Below are 17,926 nucleotides of genomic sequence, written 5' to 3'. Positions count from 1 at the left end.
CCGGTCACTATTACATAGCCTAATGATTCCTGGGCATCAGCCCACCCTAGTGGTCAAATTTCCTGCAGGTCAACATGAAGATGAATTTTTATGAATTAATGTTGTTTAGATATATTAATGACTTTACAGAATTCCTAATTTGATTCAAATAATTTTCGGAATAAAATTTAAGGAGATGGTTTTTAGTTGTTTTGCCAGAAAGATGTAATAAAGTTAGGATCAAGAATACAATGTGGCCCCTCCTCATAGCATAGTAAGTAAAGGCTGCATAATAAGGAATACAGTGAGCTTTCACAAATTACATTAAGAAGAGAAATAGACTTGGGACAGATTTGTGTTCCAGGAAAAACTTTCATTTTAGGTCAGGCCCAAGGATGAGGCCACAGGTGTGCACTATGATAAAGCAAGACCATGTGAAACTGTTGCTTTGAACTTAGAACAAGCTTACAGAATGAAACACTAATTTGAACTTACTATCAACATCCCTCTATAACCTGCCTTTTGTATAACATTTTACCTCGGAGGTAATTTTATTAAGAACTTATGTCTATGAAGGTATAAAAAAAGCAGAGAGAATAAATGAAGTATACCTACTGGGGCTCTCCTCCATCCACAGATATATATATATATATATTTGTGCCCTTCCTTCCTTCCTTCCTTCCTTCCTTCCTTCCTTCCTTCCTTCCTTTCTTCCTTTTCTTCCTCCCTTCCTTCTTTTCCCTTTGTCAGTGAAATTACCAAAAGTCGGCCCCAGAAGAGCAAGAGAGAGTTAAATTGACCGAACCCATGAGCTTCTGGCCCCCAGAACAGTTAGAAGTAGTTAAAAGCCAGAGGTTACCAGCCTTCAGCCTTGTGACGCAGTGTCGTTCCTCAGTACCTGACCCTGCCCTGTGTAGCCATGGCAAGACTCTGTTGCTACAGATCTCAGGATTTCATGGAGATCTGGTTATCCAGGTTACTGAGTTGTTGAATGACTAAGTCTGATTTTTTTTAAAAATCTCCTAAACACTTTTTTAAACTATTTAAACATAGGTTTAAATATTTAACATTTGTTATATAAGTGCTTGAGGAGTATAAAGAAAAATTTTAGAAACAAATAACCTTTCATTGACAAATACTTATGCACATGTCTCATGAAAGTGCAGTGTTCACAGATGTCAGAGGAAGATGTTAGATTACCTGGAACTTGATTTGCAGGCTATTTTAAGGACATAGATATTTAGGAGCTCATGTTGGGATTTCTAGAAGATAAGTGTGAATTCCTAACTCATATTCCAATTCTAATTCGTTTCTACTTTTAAACTGAGATGCTAATTTTCTAAAAGCAGGGTAGATCCAAAGAGTATTACTAGGAGAGCTTCAAATTCAATAGTGTTTAGATTGTATATGAGTTAGATTCTGGAATAAGAAAAAAATAGATTTGAGAAATTATTTAAACTTTTATATTCATGCAGTCCTGTAAACTTGAACAATACTTTTTTATAATTTTCAAACTTTGTTTATTTCTTCAGGTGGGAACTGGCCAAAGAACTGACACCCACCCGCTGATCTATTTATATTAACAAATAGCCCTGAAAGGAATGCTGTTGGACTGAGCCTTAGCTTAACAAATAGTTCTAGTTTTGAATGTAACTTGCTCAGACTCATAAGGATTTAACATTGATTTAGAATGTAAGGGTTAGAGGGACCGTTGCCTTATGTGTGTGGAGACTAGAAATACACAGAAAGGTAATCCATGAAACAACATTGTTCAGACTTAATCTAGACTCAATCTCCTGTAGATGCTGGTTATTTGGCCAAGGACCCTTGTTCTAACAGGGCGTACATTCTAGATGTCAGCTTGTTCAAATCTCTTGAGTTAACAGCGAATGTAGGATTAGAAACCTAGTTTTTGAAATTTCAATATTGTAATCATTCCATCATTCTTGTTTAGGAAAATGTAAAGTCTGGTCTAACATGATTAGCAAGTAGAAAATGGTTTTGCCACAGATATTTTTGCATTCATATGTGTGTTTCACAAATGTTCCCATTTGTGAAACATTTAAAATCACAATCTACATGGTCATAAATGTATTACAATTATCTGTATTTATAACATCCACATATTACATTTTTCTATAAGTATAATTAGATATAAAAACATTAGGAAATATTAGTTGAGAATATTTCACCATTTGTCACTTTTATAATCTAATGAAGAATTATTCACCTTACAAATACATGCAGTCAACTTACCAAACTATCAAATTATGACATGGAAACTTTATTTTAAAATGCTACCTTAAGTATTTTACAATTATAAGGATTGAAAAGTAGTGCACTTTCATGTAAAACATTGACTCATGGAAAATTAGTAAAATCGGTAGTGTTGCAAGTAATATTTTACTCATGCTATTGAAAAGCAGACGTTCTCTCAAAGACTTTAGAAAAGATGTCAGATTTGCATGAGAAATCTCTTTGCATTTTTGAGACGTTGATATATAAGCACTTGCTGACTAATAAAATTCCTTCTTTGTCATATACTGTTTAAACATCCACATGCTATAATATGGCAAGAATCATGCTGGTGTGACAATATAACAGAAACAGGACAAGGCAAGGACAAGGTAAAACATACCTGACATATGAATGATAACCATACAAGACTAGGGATGGAGAAATGCAGACAGAAAGAAGGATATGATATAACAACATATAGATACATCAAGTCTATGTGGCTAAATTTAATCGCTAAGGAAAGAACTATAAGGAAGGGTATAAGAATGGATTTGGAAGGAAGAAAATGGAGGGATGTTGTAGCTAAAATACAATGTCAAAGATAAGCAAAACAAAGTAAAAAGAACATTTCAGGCATGGCAGTATGTGCCTTCATCCCAGAATTCTAGATGTGGAGGCAGAAGAATCAGGAGTATATCCTTGGCTACACAATAAACTCAAGGCCATCCCTGGACTTCGTGAGATCCCTTCTAAAACAACAGAGACAAACAACAACAGCAAAATAAAAATAGAAAGAGTAAACAGGTTGGAGCGTGTGACAGTCTCTGTCCTATTGACTGTTCTAGAAGAAAGTCAAGATAGGTAAGCAGGCTCAGGGCAGCTTTCTACATACTGGAGTGGGGGAGGAGGCGAGTGCAAGAGTGCAGAAATCAGAATAATGTGTGTAGTAATCAAGAAGTAGTATTTGTGTGTGTGTGTGTGTGTGTGTGTGTGTGAGAGAGAGAGAGAGAGAGAGAGAGAGAGAGAGAGAGAGAGACAGAGAGAGAGAGAGAGAGAGAGAGAGAGAGAGAGAGAGAGACAGAGAGACAGAGAGACAGAGACAGAGGTTAATGAAAAATAATTTTAGAGACAGTAAGAAGTTGGGAGGGAGGAAAGAGAAGGAGAAATTATGTAATTATCTTAGAAAGCAAAATAAATAAAATATAAAACAGCAAGATTATCTTGGTTAATATTTAGAATTTCAGTAAAAAAAAAAAAAAAAAGGCAGAGCCACGGTAACACAGAGCATGGATCACATCAGAAGGTTCATAAGGAGGAGATCCTGGGAGGTGTGGAGACTGATGAAAGATGGGCCCATACAGACAGCAACTCAGGTAACTCTGAAAATTGATGTTGCGGTTGAAAGGTGGTGCTTTGAGAGCCACCTTGTACTAGAAGAGGTCCATTGTTTAGTCTGTGTGATAGTGGAGTTCTTCCTATTTGAGAAATAGGGAACACATTAGCAGGCCTAGTAGTATTAGTTAGAGAGTTTAAAGGAAAGTCAGATCTGAGAGATCATGCTCAAAGTAGTAGTTAATGCACAAATGATTACTGAATTCTGTCCATGAACTGGGAAAAAATGAGAAAAGTAACAGGCACAATTGATTAAGTAACTTGGGACCACAATGATGCATGCAGTATGGTCTATTAGCTGACGGAGTTTAGAGCTGCTGTAACCATCAGGATAGACTGAAATAACACAGAGGGACGGGGAGGCCAGAGAAGGCAGTGAAGTGTGAAGCTTGCTCAGTATCACTTCGTGAGCAGGTCATCTGGCTCAATCATGAGGTGAGAAGTTCAGATCTTTTTCTTCCATTTGTCTCAGCTCCTGGTGAATCAGATGTTTCTAATCTAGACTGACTAAAGGCCAGGAAAGATTTTCTAGGGTACTCAAAGAACAGCAGATGTACCACGCAACTGGACAATCTGACAGTCTTGGACTTAATGAGAGACAGCAGGTTAGTGTGTAAGGAAGAACTGTGTGGCTAGTGAATGTGAGTCGGGGGATGTTATGACTATATTCCACAGCAAATGAACCAAATGTTTAAGGGTTAACTATAACTAATTTGAGGGAGTTATTTCCTGAAAGACCAGAGTTTAGCATGGTAGTGAGGAAGGATGGCAAAGTGTGAAATCAGAACAGAAAGCCAATGAGCGATCCCACAGATGGCTTTCTCAGGGGACAGGGTATGGCCACATGCCATTGCTATCATTTCTGTTTGTCACACCTCAACATCTCCACCTTCTCAATATCAACAAGGTTCATAGATAACTGTGTGAACTTTGTGTTCAACATAATGTAACACAGAACACTGTCACAGCAATAGTCACCAAGTGTCATCACACTTACAAGTGCTGCCTACAGGCAGCTCATGGGCAAGTTTTGATTTTTCAATTTGTTTTATTAGATTTCTGGAATGTATTATATGTACCAGTTTCTCTGAATGTATTATATGTACCAGTTGCCTGTCTATTGTCTGCAGAGGTCAGAATAAAGCATCATATCCCTCGCAACTGGAGTTACACACAGTTATGAGCTGCCATGTGGGCAAGCCCAAGTCCTGTGGAAGAACAGACAATATTCTCAACTGCTCTCACAGGCTCTCTTAGGTCTTAGTTTCCTCCTGTAAAATAGAGGGGAAAATATAAGCCAGACTCCTAGACAGGCATACAGTGTATGTTTTATTGCATTGATTTTTAAATATTTTTTATTAAAACATATATATTCATGTCATATATACATATATAAGATATGGAATCAGAAGGACACTATTTGGTGGGGAAGAAGAGGGAAAGCAGGAAGAAACAGGTATAATGGAGTAGTGGGGCTTGAACATGAATAAAGCACAATAATTCACATTGTAACAGTGTCATAACACAACTAATTATTTCATGCTAAATGTTAATTTAAAAGATGTAATAATAGTAGTCCATATAATTGTACTATGTATATATGTATGTGTACATACATATATGTGTGTATATATGTACATATATACATACATATATACATACATATATTTATATGTATATATACATACATATACACATATATACATATACATATATATGTGTGTATATATATGTGTGTGTGTATACACACACACACACACACACACACATATATATATACATATATACAGTTTGTGAGCTACACAAGACAAAGCACGAGGTGACTCTGATGTAATCACATTAGGGTCCTTTTATTCAAACTTGAGCTTGGACCTACTCACTGCCAACCCTGACGTAGCAGGATGGCATTGTGAAGAAGGTGTCTATCCTGGCAAGCATCTAACTGAATGACTATTGTAAGCTGACAGGTGGGTGTTCTGAAGCAAGACTGTGAACAACCACAAACGGTCTGAAAGTACATCTGAAAAGAATCAGTCTCATCTTTGATGACTGTTAATAGGAAGTAGTTAGAGGATAACTCTGGGGTGTGGGCCAAGGACAAGCCATGCGGTCCTTTCCTGGTACTTGGGTGCAGCTTGGGTTCAGCTGTATGTCAAGTTCTCAGGCGTCTTTTCTTTTAAGATGGAGTCCAGTCTCAAAATGGAGTAGGTTTGGCCTCTAACACACTTGTACGTATGTTCAAGAGATTATTGGGTATCTTCCATTGCCCCCTACCTTAGATTTTGAGACAGTTTCTCAATGAATTTGGAGCTCTACATTGAGCTAGACTGGTTGGCCAGCAAGACTGCAAGATGCTATATCCATTCCTCATTCCCCAGGGCTGGAGCATCAAGCATGAACTACCATTCATCCCTTTTACTGACGGTAGCTCTCCTCATGCTTGTGAGGTTGGCTACTGTATCAACTGAGCCGCTGCCTGTCCATTCCTATAACAATTTTAAATGCTGACTGTGATAATCTATATAAGTTAATTCGGACAGAAGAGAGGAGAAGAGTGAACAGGAGGAGAAGTAGAGAAGACAAAGGGAGGGAGGAAAGAGAGAGAAGTAGAAGAAGAAAGGAAGGGAGAAGAGGGCGAGGGAAGAGGACAGGGGCAGAGAACTGGAAAGACAGGGTGAGGGCAAAGGGAAGAACTGAGAGCTAGACACAGAATATTCAACATCTGTTTGTCGATGGCAGATGCTTCCCACGTCCTGCTGGCCAAGTAGCAAGAGACTACTTAGATGATTTGCCCTAAAAGTGCCACAATGTTCTTTAGTATTTAAACAAATAAACAAGCATGTTCCTTTTGAGTCGTGCCAGGGTTTATTTAAAGCTACAGTCTATCCTACGGCAGATAAGCATAACTTGTAAAAATTTCATACTTCTGAGGCTTATTTTGGAAAATTTCCTTTCTCTTTCTTTTCCAGATTTCTCATCTGCATAGTGATTCTCCGGATTATTTCAACAAGTTACAAAGCCTACTATCTTTTATCGACTCATTTAACACAGAGATCTATAATGAAATCAATACAGCAGTAAAATAGATCCAAATGCAATTATTTCAAATACTCTTACAAGAGAGAGGGGAATAAACCCCAGACAATATTTTCCTTCAAAGAATACTTCAAATATTTTGTATTGACACACTTAATATGGGAGATAAAGATTCATGTTTTCCTTGGTCTCTGTCCTGTATTTCAAATTCTGTGTAGATGCAACTTAAGAATGAGACTCACCTCTGGCAGACACTGGCACCTACATGTTTCAACTTGCCTACAGCTAACAGTTCTTCTCTCCCACACAACAGGTATTGCTGTGAGGGGCCACCTGCCTTGCTTGTTACATCTTTAGCCAATCACACTTATCTTTTCAGTGAAGTACCTTCATGTGTCCTTTCCCTTGCCTAGCTGATGAATTGTAAACAACAGAGTTCAAGATAGCCTTTAATATATGCTAATCAATCTGAATATTTCACTAGATGATACTGCCTAACAGTTCTTAGGAGTGTAACACACACACGCACACGCACACGCACACGCACACACCGGTACCAAATTGTGTTTTTGCAGAAGCCAAGTCAGAGAGAAGATTCAAATGAAAAGCATCCTGTGCAAACTGACTAATTCCAGTGCCTCCATCTTTCCGGTTTTGTGGTGTGAACTGTGTCTCCCCAGAATGCCAAAACTGAGGACTTAGCCACAAGTATCTTCCAATGTGACTGTATTTGGGGGGAAAAAGTGACCTTTAGGATAGGCATAATGTCCAGTATAGCATAATTGGAACATTAGATTAGGATATATCAGAGAAAGGGGGAAAGAGTGGGGAGACAGGGGAAGGGGAAAGCAAGGGAAGGAAGGAGAAGACCACTATCTTCAGACCTCCAGAGAAAACAGTACTGCCAGCATCTGCCCTTCCTCAGACTCCGGGGCTTAAGTCACCCAGTCTGTATTCTTGTAAGTACCTCACCACACAAAACACCTAAAGAATGGGTCATGAATTTCGCATTCTAAAACTGTTGTTTATTTAACAAATGCCACTCACCTCTGGGGGCTGAGGATGAAGTCAAGCATTTATTTAGTGCTTAAATAGGCTTGTTTTTCAGCTTGCCTCGATTAAAAGTGGCATGCAAGCATTGCTAATGTGGGCATGCCTAAATCATGTGTTAACTCTCAGTGTTGAAAAATATTGCTGCTAAGATGATTTAAAAGAAAAAAAAAAACTATTCCATTTAGTTCAATGCATTTGTTATCGTCCTTTCAGCTAAGCAGTTAGTGAAATGAAGCAAAACTTCTTAGAAGTAGAAATACGTACAATCGCCTTCCTCTCTACTACCTCCGCTATAAAGTGAAACAATGTTTCAAATTGAAATACAGAAAAAAAGTGATTGCTGCAATTGTTTACTTCGTATTCAAAGAACATTTACTCTCACTAAATTACTATGTAGGGGATTTTTTATTTCTATCCAAATCCAAAACTGTCTGACAATTCTCAGTAGTAGCTTGGGGAAACTTTGGAGTCAGCCCCTTCATTGCTCATTGTGTCTGTGGGACACTGGCTTAGCCTCTCTATGCCTCTGTTTCCTAACCCACAGAAGGAAAAGCGATTAGCTCATTGATCTATTTTGAGTAGTGTATGAGTTGTTAGAGGTAGCTGCAATTAGATTCTATAGCAGAATCTATATATTATCACTAGAACATATTTGCTGGGTGTTGTTTGGAGTTTTTATAAGGCCAAGCATTCTAATACATTTTTTTTTTAATGATTAAAACAAAACAAATCAGGAAAATCCTATGAATTCCAAATTCTGGGGTCTAGAGTCAAATTAATTTGAACCACTAGCAGAATTGTATAAGGGCTTATTTTCCTAGTCAAAAATGGAGCTGCTAACAGAATGCTCAGATGTCTGTGTGGAAGGAAAGGGGTAAATACTTAGGAAGGTAATTACTGAAAGGAGAATAAGTACTGTCCACTTGATACTGTTCAATGCTATAAAGACAGAATAAAATTATGTTAGACTATCTTCTAAAGACAAAATTCCTGAAAATAGCCATCTGTGACTCTTTCCTGGAATGTTTTCAGTTGCACACATTTTCACATTGGTGTCCGCTATGATTTTCTCACAAACTGGATGGATATGGTACATGTAAAGGGGACTTCAGGAAGATCAAATCACAAATGGTTTAAATCAATAGACAGGTAATAAGAATGTACTACATTCAAGTCACTTATGAAGCTGTGTTGAATGGTAAATCCTTGCAGTCAGCAGCACTCAGGAAGTTTGAGGAAGGAAGCTTGTAAGTTTGAGCCTAGTCTGGACTAAACAAATGAAATCCCATTTCATCACACACACACACACACACACACACACACACACACACACACACACACCAAGCCAATGTCACTGTATGAGATAGTCTCAATGCAGCACTTAACCTCTGTCTGGGGTCCCATTCCTCCCATATTTTAAAGGGCCTTCTCTGTATTCATCTCTTTCATAGTAGGTAGCCATTCCTTCCATAGAAAGCAAGAGCAACTGAGAAGATGTGTCTTCCCAGATGTCCTTAGGAATTATCCTCTAGATCCTGAGGAACCTAGAAATTCCTGCTGAAATGGTTCTAACCTCACGTCCAGTCCTAGTTCAGGCATCCTTTTGTGGTCTGCTCTTCCACGGATGAGTAATCCCACCAGTATGCTTTACCATGAAGTTCAAGTGCACCCGTAAAAAGCTGGAACATGTGTAAAGTCCCTCAATTCAACAATTGCAATCTTTGGATATGCAAGAAGGTAGATACTGGGTTTTATGAGAACTTGGTGTGAACAAGGATGTTTGTCAGGGAGAAAGCTAAACAAGCTTACGGTGTTTGAAGTAGAGAGAGGTTTGGTCTAATACAACTATCATGTCACCGAATAAAAGTAGATGTACTGACATATAGCAGAAAGACTGGCTTATGATTTTTTTCACATAATTTTTTCCTAAATACTTTTAATGGAAGATTGATTCCTTTTAGCAAGAATTGATTTAAATAAAGGTTGTAAGAAAACAGGGTGAGTAGGGCCGATCATTTCAAAACTATAAAATTGAATATTATAGTACTTTTTTTAACTCCTGAGTTTTCAGAGGAAGGAAATTCAGATTCATTAAAAAATAAACATTGAGTTTCTCTTGTATTTATCTAATTAAGAGGTGAGAAGTTCAGGGAACATCTTTACTCTGCTAACTTTTGAACACAATCCAATTCCTGTTTTATCAGTAAGTACACTGGGGACCTGACTGGCAGACATAATACTTCCATTTCAGTAGGCTGAAATTGTAACATGGTCAGTATCAAACATCCAGTAAGCAAGATAGTTAGTCCCACAGAAATCCCACTCAGCCCATATGCAGACTGTCTCCACTGCTCTACCCAAACTCTGCCCCACACCCCACATAGGAACACTATGCAAGCCAACCCTTTTAGGCATAAATTAAATCTTTTCCAGTCACGGAGTCATTCAGTGGTATATCACCAATGAGATGACAGTAAATGAAGGCAGAAGAAGCAAATTCAACTGTGAAAAGTGGTCAAGCACGCCGAAAACATTATCAGCCAACATGTTTCATTTGGTTCATCACAATTGGGGAGTCATATGGATTTGAAATAACCATTAAATATGTTGGAACCAGTTTTTTGACTTACTTTCTAACAATCATTTGACAATTTTACTCTTGAGGAATGAGAACTAATTGTTAGGCTATTTTCTGAGTGATCAGGTAGGTAATTTAGAATTTGAAACAAGGGAAAGGAATCAAGTATACTGTGATTTAAAGTGGTGAATTTAGGAGACTTGTACACAGAGTGAGTGTCTGTCATTAAATTCCTGAAATGATAACATCTTCAGATGTTATCATTCAGATGGCATGTTGTACAAAAATGAAGACTTGAGCGTGACTGTCCAGTGCCCACCTATAGAGCCTGTTTTGGTGACCACAGCTTGTTTCTCTACTGTTGGGGAAACAGAGACAGGAAGATACCTGGAGCTCCACAGTCAGCGAGTTCAGCCTGATTTTAAGATCCAGGTTTTAGTGAGAAACCTTGCTTCAAAAAGTAATATTAGTGGTTCCTAAGGAATGACATAGTTACTGGCCTGTGGCCTCATACACACCTGCACACATGAACATATGCATATATCTGCACACACATACGCATGTATAACACACATATATGCATGCATAACACACATATGCATATATAATACATGCACGCACACACACACACTCACACACACACAATTTCAACATAGAGAGATCCTAGCTAATGAGTCCTCTTAAAGTAAAATACTCTGCATACTTCATCTCAGATAATACTGAGATCGGACCCCACCTCAAAGTGGCATTACAAGATGGAAGCATCTGTAATAATTTGTCCTTTTCTGACTATGAGGGTGGGCTGTGTGTCAAGCAGGATGACTGACTATGTCTAGGAATAATATAACTATATTAAAAAATGTTGATTTATACGACACTTGGTTTCCTTAGATATTTGAGAAACTACTGGAAACTGCTTCTCTGACTATTATTAAGAATAAGCATTGAAAGCTAAATACACTTGCTCATTATCCTAAGAAAGAATAAAAAAAAATGCAAGAAAGAAGATGAAAATATTTGTTGATGAATACAGTTGGCATACAGTACTAAAAGTTAAATAGCTAATTAAATTAATGTTAATAACTCAATCTTCAATATAAACAATGTCATGCATTTCTGTTCCGCTACCCTCATCATTTGAAATCTAGGAAATAAGTTGCTATATGCAATGCCTAAAAAAATGAAAGGAAATGCTAGGAAAAAAAAGTGAATTGAGCCAAGAACTGTACATATTGTTTCTGTGGTGGCATCAATGTATATCCCTAAGCAGACATATAAGTATTAATATACAGAAAATACCAGCAATATAATGATATGAAAGGCCCAGTGATAAACACGATACTGGCATTAATTTGAAACCCTTAGAAGCCCATTATATTCTGTCTCTCTGCTTCCCAGATTTTACTTTCTACTCTGAAGACACTATCTTAACTTTATCATATAAAAGAAGAGTTCTGACAGTTTGCTGGGTTAGAGATGTGCTCTGTAAACCACATAGAAATGTAATATGGTTTAACTACAGTTGAACCAGCAGGAACAAATGAAATTTAGTTAAGACTGTAAAGTTGATACCTGTTCTTAGAAGGAACTCCCTGTCATACAAGCTAAAAACCAGCTTGACGCCTTGTCATTGGAACAGATACAAATTTATAAGCATACCAAACGATGTTTCTTGATGGACTTTTTAAAAGATTTATGCAGTGTTAAGAGTGCACTTTGAAAATTAACATTGAGTTTGAAATGCAAATAGTTAAGAGGGTTAAACTAATTTACCATAGAGATCAAACAACCCTAGAACCTTAAAAATAAGGTGTCCACACAGACATTTTGATAAGGGACCCAAGATGCAGTGGTGGCAAATTCTAAGCCACTGGTATCAGCACTCCTTATGACCATGGAGAAAAGCAGTGGCTGATCTTTCCATCTGCAGGCTCGTCCACACTCAGTGAGCACTGTGTTCTTCATCCTAGGGTTATTTCATGGCAATCACATTTCATTTCTCAGACTTTATCAGGATAAATCTAACTCCAGCATCGCAAAGCTTCACTTTTTAAGTAAAGAGTGGTACTACCTCGAAACTGCCATATATAGTGTCCCTACAATGGAAGGATCCTGACCATTGTAAAACAGTACCATTAAAGAAAACCACCCTGGGCTCTACTGTTCTCCTTTTAAACTAGGAAATTCTTTTTCCAAGTCCAATTCTGAAGCAGAAAAGTGAAAAGCAATTATGTTCTCGAAATTGCTTAAAATTGTTCTTGAAATTCCTTAAAAAACTACAAAAGAAAATAAAACTCTCTGTGTGTCTGCTATATTGAATTCTAGGTAAGCTGATGAAAGCAGTATTTCTTTAAAAGTAAGTTTACATTTGTTCAAATGCAAATAAGTGGCCTAGGACTAAATCAATCTGAAACAAACAAACAAACAAACAAACCAACAAACCCCCAAAAGGTGCTTCCTCCTGGATTTGAAATTGCCAGGTTTGCTACAGTAAACACACCACACACATACACACACATACACACACACCCCCATGCATGCATGCACAACATATATACATACACACAGACTCCAATTCCAACTGTAGAATGAAGCCCTGTTCTGGAGTCTGCTTCTGAAGGAGAAGACTGATGTAGGAAGGATTTATCACCAGCCCATACCTACAGCATGTTTAGAGATTACAGCTCTGATGTGGTAGTTTCCAGCAGGCTTCCAAAGCCACAGAGCTTTATATTTATAATGCAGAGCTAGGATATTTTAGCTGATTGTTTTTAAAACAGCTGTTGCTACCTTATTCATATATATATATATATATATATATATATGAATATATATATATATATATTCATATATATAAATACATGTAAATATATATATATATATTTACACGTATTTATAGAACAACAATTAATGAAAAAAAAATAGCCCATGGATTTGAAAGACATCAAGGAAACGTATATGTGTGTTTCTGGAGGGAGGAAAGGGAAGAAAGAAAGAATGTAATTATACTATAATATCAAAAATAAATAATTTAAAAAAAGAGCCAAAAGGATCAGGAAGTTTGTTGTTTGATGGTACCTCCTAGGAAAGATAGAGAAGCGAAGTTCGTGGACCTCAACAATATCATGCTTAAATAGTGATGCTGAAAGGGGGAATTTCATGGGGCCCCACCCTTAGACAAGGCACTACAGGCAACTACTGTTTACTGAGAGAAGCAGAATTAGCCTCTCCAGGGGATAAGCCACCTAAACTGCTTATCTGAAGAAAAGAGGTCATTCTTGAAATTCTAGCCACATATAGTGGACTCAACAGGCTGTATTTATATATTTACACATATAAATGTATAATAATAATCAGACAAAACAAAGGCGTCAATTTGAGAAGGAGTGGGGAGGACATGAGAGGTCAGTGTCAGTGACCGCCCCCCCCAATTACTTTTGTTGTTACTTCATAACTGCAATTTTGCTACAGTTATGAATTATAATGTAATATCCGATCTGGAGACCAAGAAAGGGTTATTTGACCAGCCATCTCATTGAAATCCACAAGTTACAAGGAGAAATGGGAAGGTAGGAAGCAGCATATTCTTTTATTTGATGAAAATATTAATACAATTTATAATTAACAAAATAATAAAAACATCTTATTTTTTATTAAAGATTAAAACTACTACCCTGATTTCAGTAAAATATCCCATTTGGTTATCTAGTTGTAATATTGCCAATTCAAGAGCCAAGCAGGAGAGCCACTAGCAATATTCCTTGTCAACTAACTATCTTGGAAAGGCAGTGAGGAATCATGACAAAGAAGGGGCAGCTGGGACTATATTCTGTTCTGGTTCTTTCCTTGGATAGTTGGCTTTCGGCCTCTTCGTTATTCATTACTTCCCTTTCGTCTTCTTAAAAATACTTTCTTGCTAAATTCACTTCTAATGCAGAGGCTCTACAGGCATCTCTGAGAACTGAGAACTGGTTTGGCTATTTGGCAGTGGATAGTTCTCTTGGCTGCTCTCCAGTCTCTGTAAAGTCTCCGGTTTCGGTTCCTGATAGTCAAAAGATGATTTGCATTTCATCTAGAAAAATTGCTACAAGCACCTTAACATTCCTACCGCTTTGTGGTTTATGTCTTATCTTAACCAGATGACATTTCCCAGTTATTTTTTAAAATGATTATTATTATTATTAATTGTATGTATGTATGTATGTATGTATGTATGTATGTATCTTTGTGTATGTGGCTATGTGTATGTGAGTTCAGGTGCCTGGGAAGGATAGGGAATCAGATCATCTGGAGCTAGGTTACAGGCATTGTAAGCTACCAAATCAGTTCTCTGTAAGAGCAGTAAGCATTCTTAATCACTGAGACTTCTCTCCAGCTTCTGCTTTCCACAGGTATTTGAGCAAACACAAGTGTTATAAAGGTAATTTTGTAGATATAAATTGACAGCATAATCAGGGAACCCGATAAAGAAGCAAACTCATTTTAGGTAATCAGACAGGACTGATGACCATCATGAGAGTGGATTTGAAGTTTCCTTGGTGAAGCAGACACCCTGCCTAGGATCGCAGATTCATCCGGCACATCAGAACTCTCTCTCACCCATCTTTTTGTGGCTTGCTGTGTGGCTTACAGCTTCTGTAAGCCAATTGCTTATAATATTAACCTACTTACATGTACCTCCCACAGATTCTGCTTTTGAGGCTGTCTGTAGTGGTCACTTAATAGGCCCAAACTGTCCTTCTAGAAATTTTCTCATGTCCATGAGTGCTCTGGGGTCATGATCACTATCAGAACATGATTGGGATTCATACTCTCTCAGCCCCCAGTTCTTTAACCAACTGGTGTTTTGAGAGTCTTGCTTTGTTACATGGCCTTGTCCAATTGTGGCAGCTTAGCTTTCATAGAGATGGCATCTGGGACCTGGTTTCTCTTTCATCCACTTTATCATATTCATGTACATTATCTGCAGGGCACCCATACTCAGTTCTTGCCCATTTTGTCTTGTTTACCTTTTGCTAACTCCTAAAGGGTATATCTGCTGAATGCAGACTGTCAGCATCCTAAAACTCCTGCATAGCTTGGCAATTCCCCTGTACCATCTCCTGTACCATCTGCTTCTCCTATAGCATCTCACCTACTAGGGATGCCTTTCTTATTCCTCTCTCAAGTCTTTTAAGAGTCTTGATGAATTATCGATGCAACCTTCTCTGACCTGCCTAAATGCCATTGACAATGTTTTCAAAATGTCTATATTCATTATTCCCCAATAAATTACTTGGTAATTGACCTTGTTTTGCCTTATGGAAATGTCACATTAATGACAAATACACTCTTACCTATCTCTAATTCTTAATCTGACCACACACACATCACACCACACACACACACACACACACACACACACACACACACACACACACACACACACACATTTATCTCTACCTCAATACTAATATTCACAATGGTTAGAGAAAAATGATCCTTGGCCAACGTCTAATGAGTGAGTTACTTTGTAAGACTAGTGGAACTTTTTTTAAGTTTAAAAATGTTTTATACTGCTTTATTAATGTTGATGTTAATGCATGGTCTTGGAGATATATAAGGAAGGAAAGGTTAGGATTAACAGTGACATTTTTGTGTGTCAGGCTGACAAAAGGTTAGTTTTATATCAACTTGACACAAGCTATAGTCATCTGAGAGGGGAAACCTTAACTGACAGATTATTTCCATATGATTATGCTGTAGGCAGGCCTACAAGGCATTTTCTTAACTAGTGGTTGATGGGGGAGGGCTCACTCCATTGTGGGTGCTTAATTAGTGGGCTGATTGTTCTGGGTTCTATAAGAAAGCAGGCGAGCAAGCCATGGGGAACAAGCCAGTAAGCAGCATTCCTCCATGGCCTCTGCATCAGCTCCTGCCTCCTGGTTCTTGTCCTGTTTTAGTACTTAACCTGACTTTTTTCGATGATAAACAGTAATGTAGAAGCAAAACCCAAATAATTCCTTTCCTCTCCAGGTTGCTTTTGGTCATGGTGTTTCATCACAGCAACAGAAACCCTGAGAGACTTACTGAGTAGATTTCCATTATGACAACGCAGAACACTGCCTTTGTAATTTCCCCAGAGATGCCGAAATATGGCCCCTATAAACTGTTACACTTAGGTTTTTTTAGAAGTGCAGATAACACTGATTCTGTACTGTTGCTCCGACTCCAAGTTTAAAATGTGAGGGAGGAAAAGAGGAACCCATTGACGGAGGTGGAAAACCAATCTCTTGCTGCTTATAAGCAAGCTCAGATACGAAGCAAGAGGCATTTCACCGAGTTGGCTAAGGACAAAGATGGTGTAAAACTAAGCAGATGTTAGGATTCCTTTCAAGACAGATGACTGAAACTATATTGGGAATTAGGGGAGGGAACACATAAATCTCAAACGTATTACAGCCATCCTAAGTGTATTTATGATTTCATTCCATGCATAATCCTGCTTTCTGAAGGTAGATGTTAAATGTTGAGCTAAACATTGTGGATTGATTCCATACAAGTATTAGTCAGGGTATCAAAGGTATAAACAGAATAAAAGGTACATGGAGGGGACTCATCTTTAATACGCTATAAAACCCTAAATAGGCAAAGCGTCTTCTGGTTTGAAAGCAGTGTTAGAAGCAATAAAGGGAGCTGCTGGTAAATATTAATGTGACCCTGCACATGAGCTGTTGAGGAAGTGCTCTGCTTCTGAATACACAGATGTGAAACTGTCATTCTTGAGAGTGTCCTCAGAATGGCCTTGGCACAAGTGCTGGTGACAATGATAAGCACTTCCAGTTTCCTCCCTGTTGTCTGTGACATCCTCAGATGAACGAACAGAGAATCAATAGATAGTTATCATAGTACACTTCTGTGTATACATTATCTCAAGGCCAAGAAGAATCAATTTTTTGATTAAATCTATTCCTGGACAATTTTATATGTGTGCATAATGCTTTCTGGTTACATCTCTCCCCATCCTCATTTCTTCCCCTCCTAACCACCACCACAACAGCCCCTGAATCTACTTAAGATTTCATCAAACTGTTAATATATTTGTTTCCTTGTAACCTAACAAGTTTACACTTCTCTGACCGCCCTCCGACCATAACGAAAGCAAAGGACGTTCCTGGACTCCAGCTAGGAAAATGTGACTTGTTATTTCAAAATGCAAAGTAAAATATACTTGTTGATTTAAAAAAATAACCCATATACAGCAGTGGCATTTACTTGTAGGTAAAAGGCGATGTTACATGTAACATAGCTGACAGTTTGAAACAGAGATAAAGCAGCTCTAAAGAACAGTGTAACTTTGGAGCAGCAGCAGCAGTGCAATTTGGTGCCAGTGAGAGTTCACCTTTGAAGTCCCCGAACAGCTTTAAAATCCAGTGAGTCTAGATTTGAAGTTAATCAGGGCTGAGAAGCCTGAAGTTGCAAGCCGAGTGGCCATTGCAGCATCCCTCTATAAGTACTTCAGTATGGCATAGGATACCTTTCCCCTCCTCTCTTCATTCAGTTTCTGGTAACCTTAAGTTATAACAGCAACTTTGAAAATAGTTGTGTACCACCGAAGGGCTTAGGAAAACATAGGAATCTGGCTCGTCATTTCAGCTTTATGAAAAGTTA

The 17,926-nt window shown here is 37.9% G+C and overlaps 1 protein-coding gene across 50 annotated transcripts in view; it reads right to left on the bottom strand.

Moving 5' to 3' along the window:
- The window catches only part of Rims1 (regulating synaptic membrane exocytosis 1), a 468,064-nt gene that overhangs the window by 15,571 nt on the left and 434,567 nt on the right, over positions 1–17,926 (bottom strand). Inside the window, exon 1 of one of the 50 annotated variants that reach the window (XM_076915193.1) lies at positions 17,658–17,837. The exons of the other annotated variants lie outside the window; for them this stretch is intronic. The gene's annotated coding sequence lies outside the window, so the exon portion shown is untranslated. Of the gene's footprint in view, positions 1–17,657; positions 17,838–17,926 lie in introns of those variants that run through there. 50 annotated transcript variants of the gene reach the window in all.

The sequence above is a fragment of the Arvicanthis niloticus genome, chromosome 17, assembly GCF_011762505.2.
Source record: "Arvicanthis niloticus isolate mArvNil1 chromosome 17, mArvNil1.pat.X, whole genome shotgun sequence".
Lineage (NCBI taxonomy): Eukaryota > Metazoa > Chordata > Mammalia > Rodentia > Muridae > Arvicanthis > Arvicanthis niloticus.
This window is presented reverse-complemented; position numbering and strand designations above follow the sequence as displayed.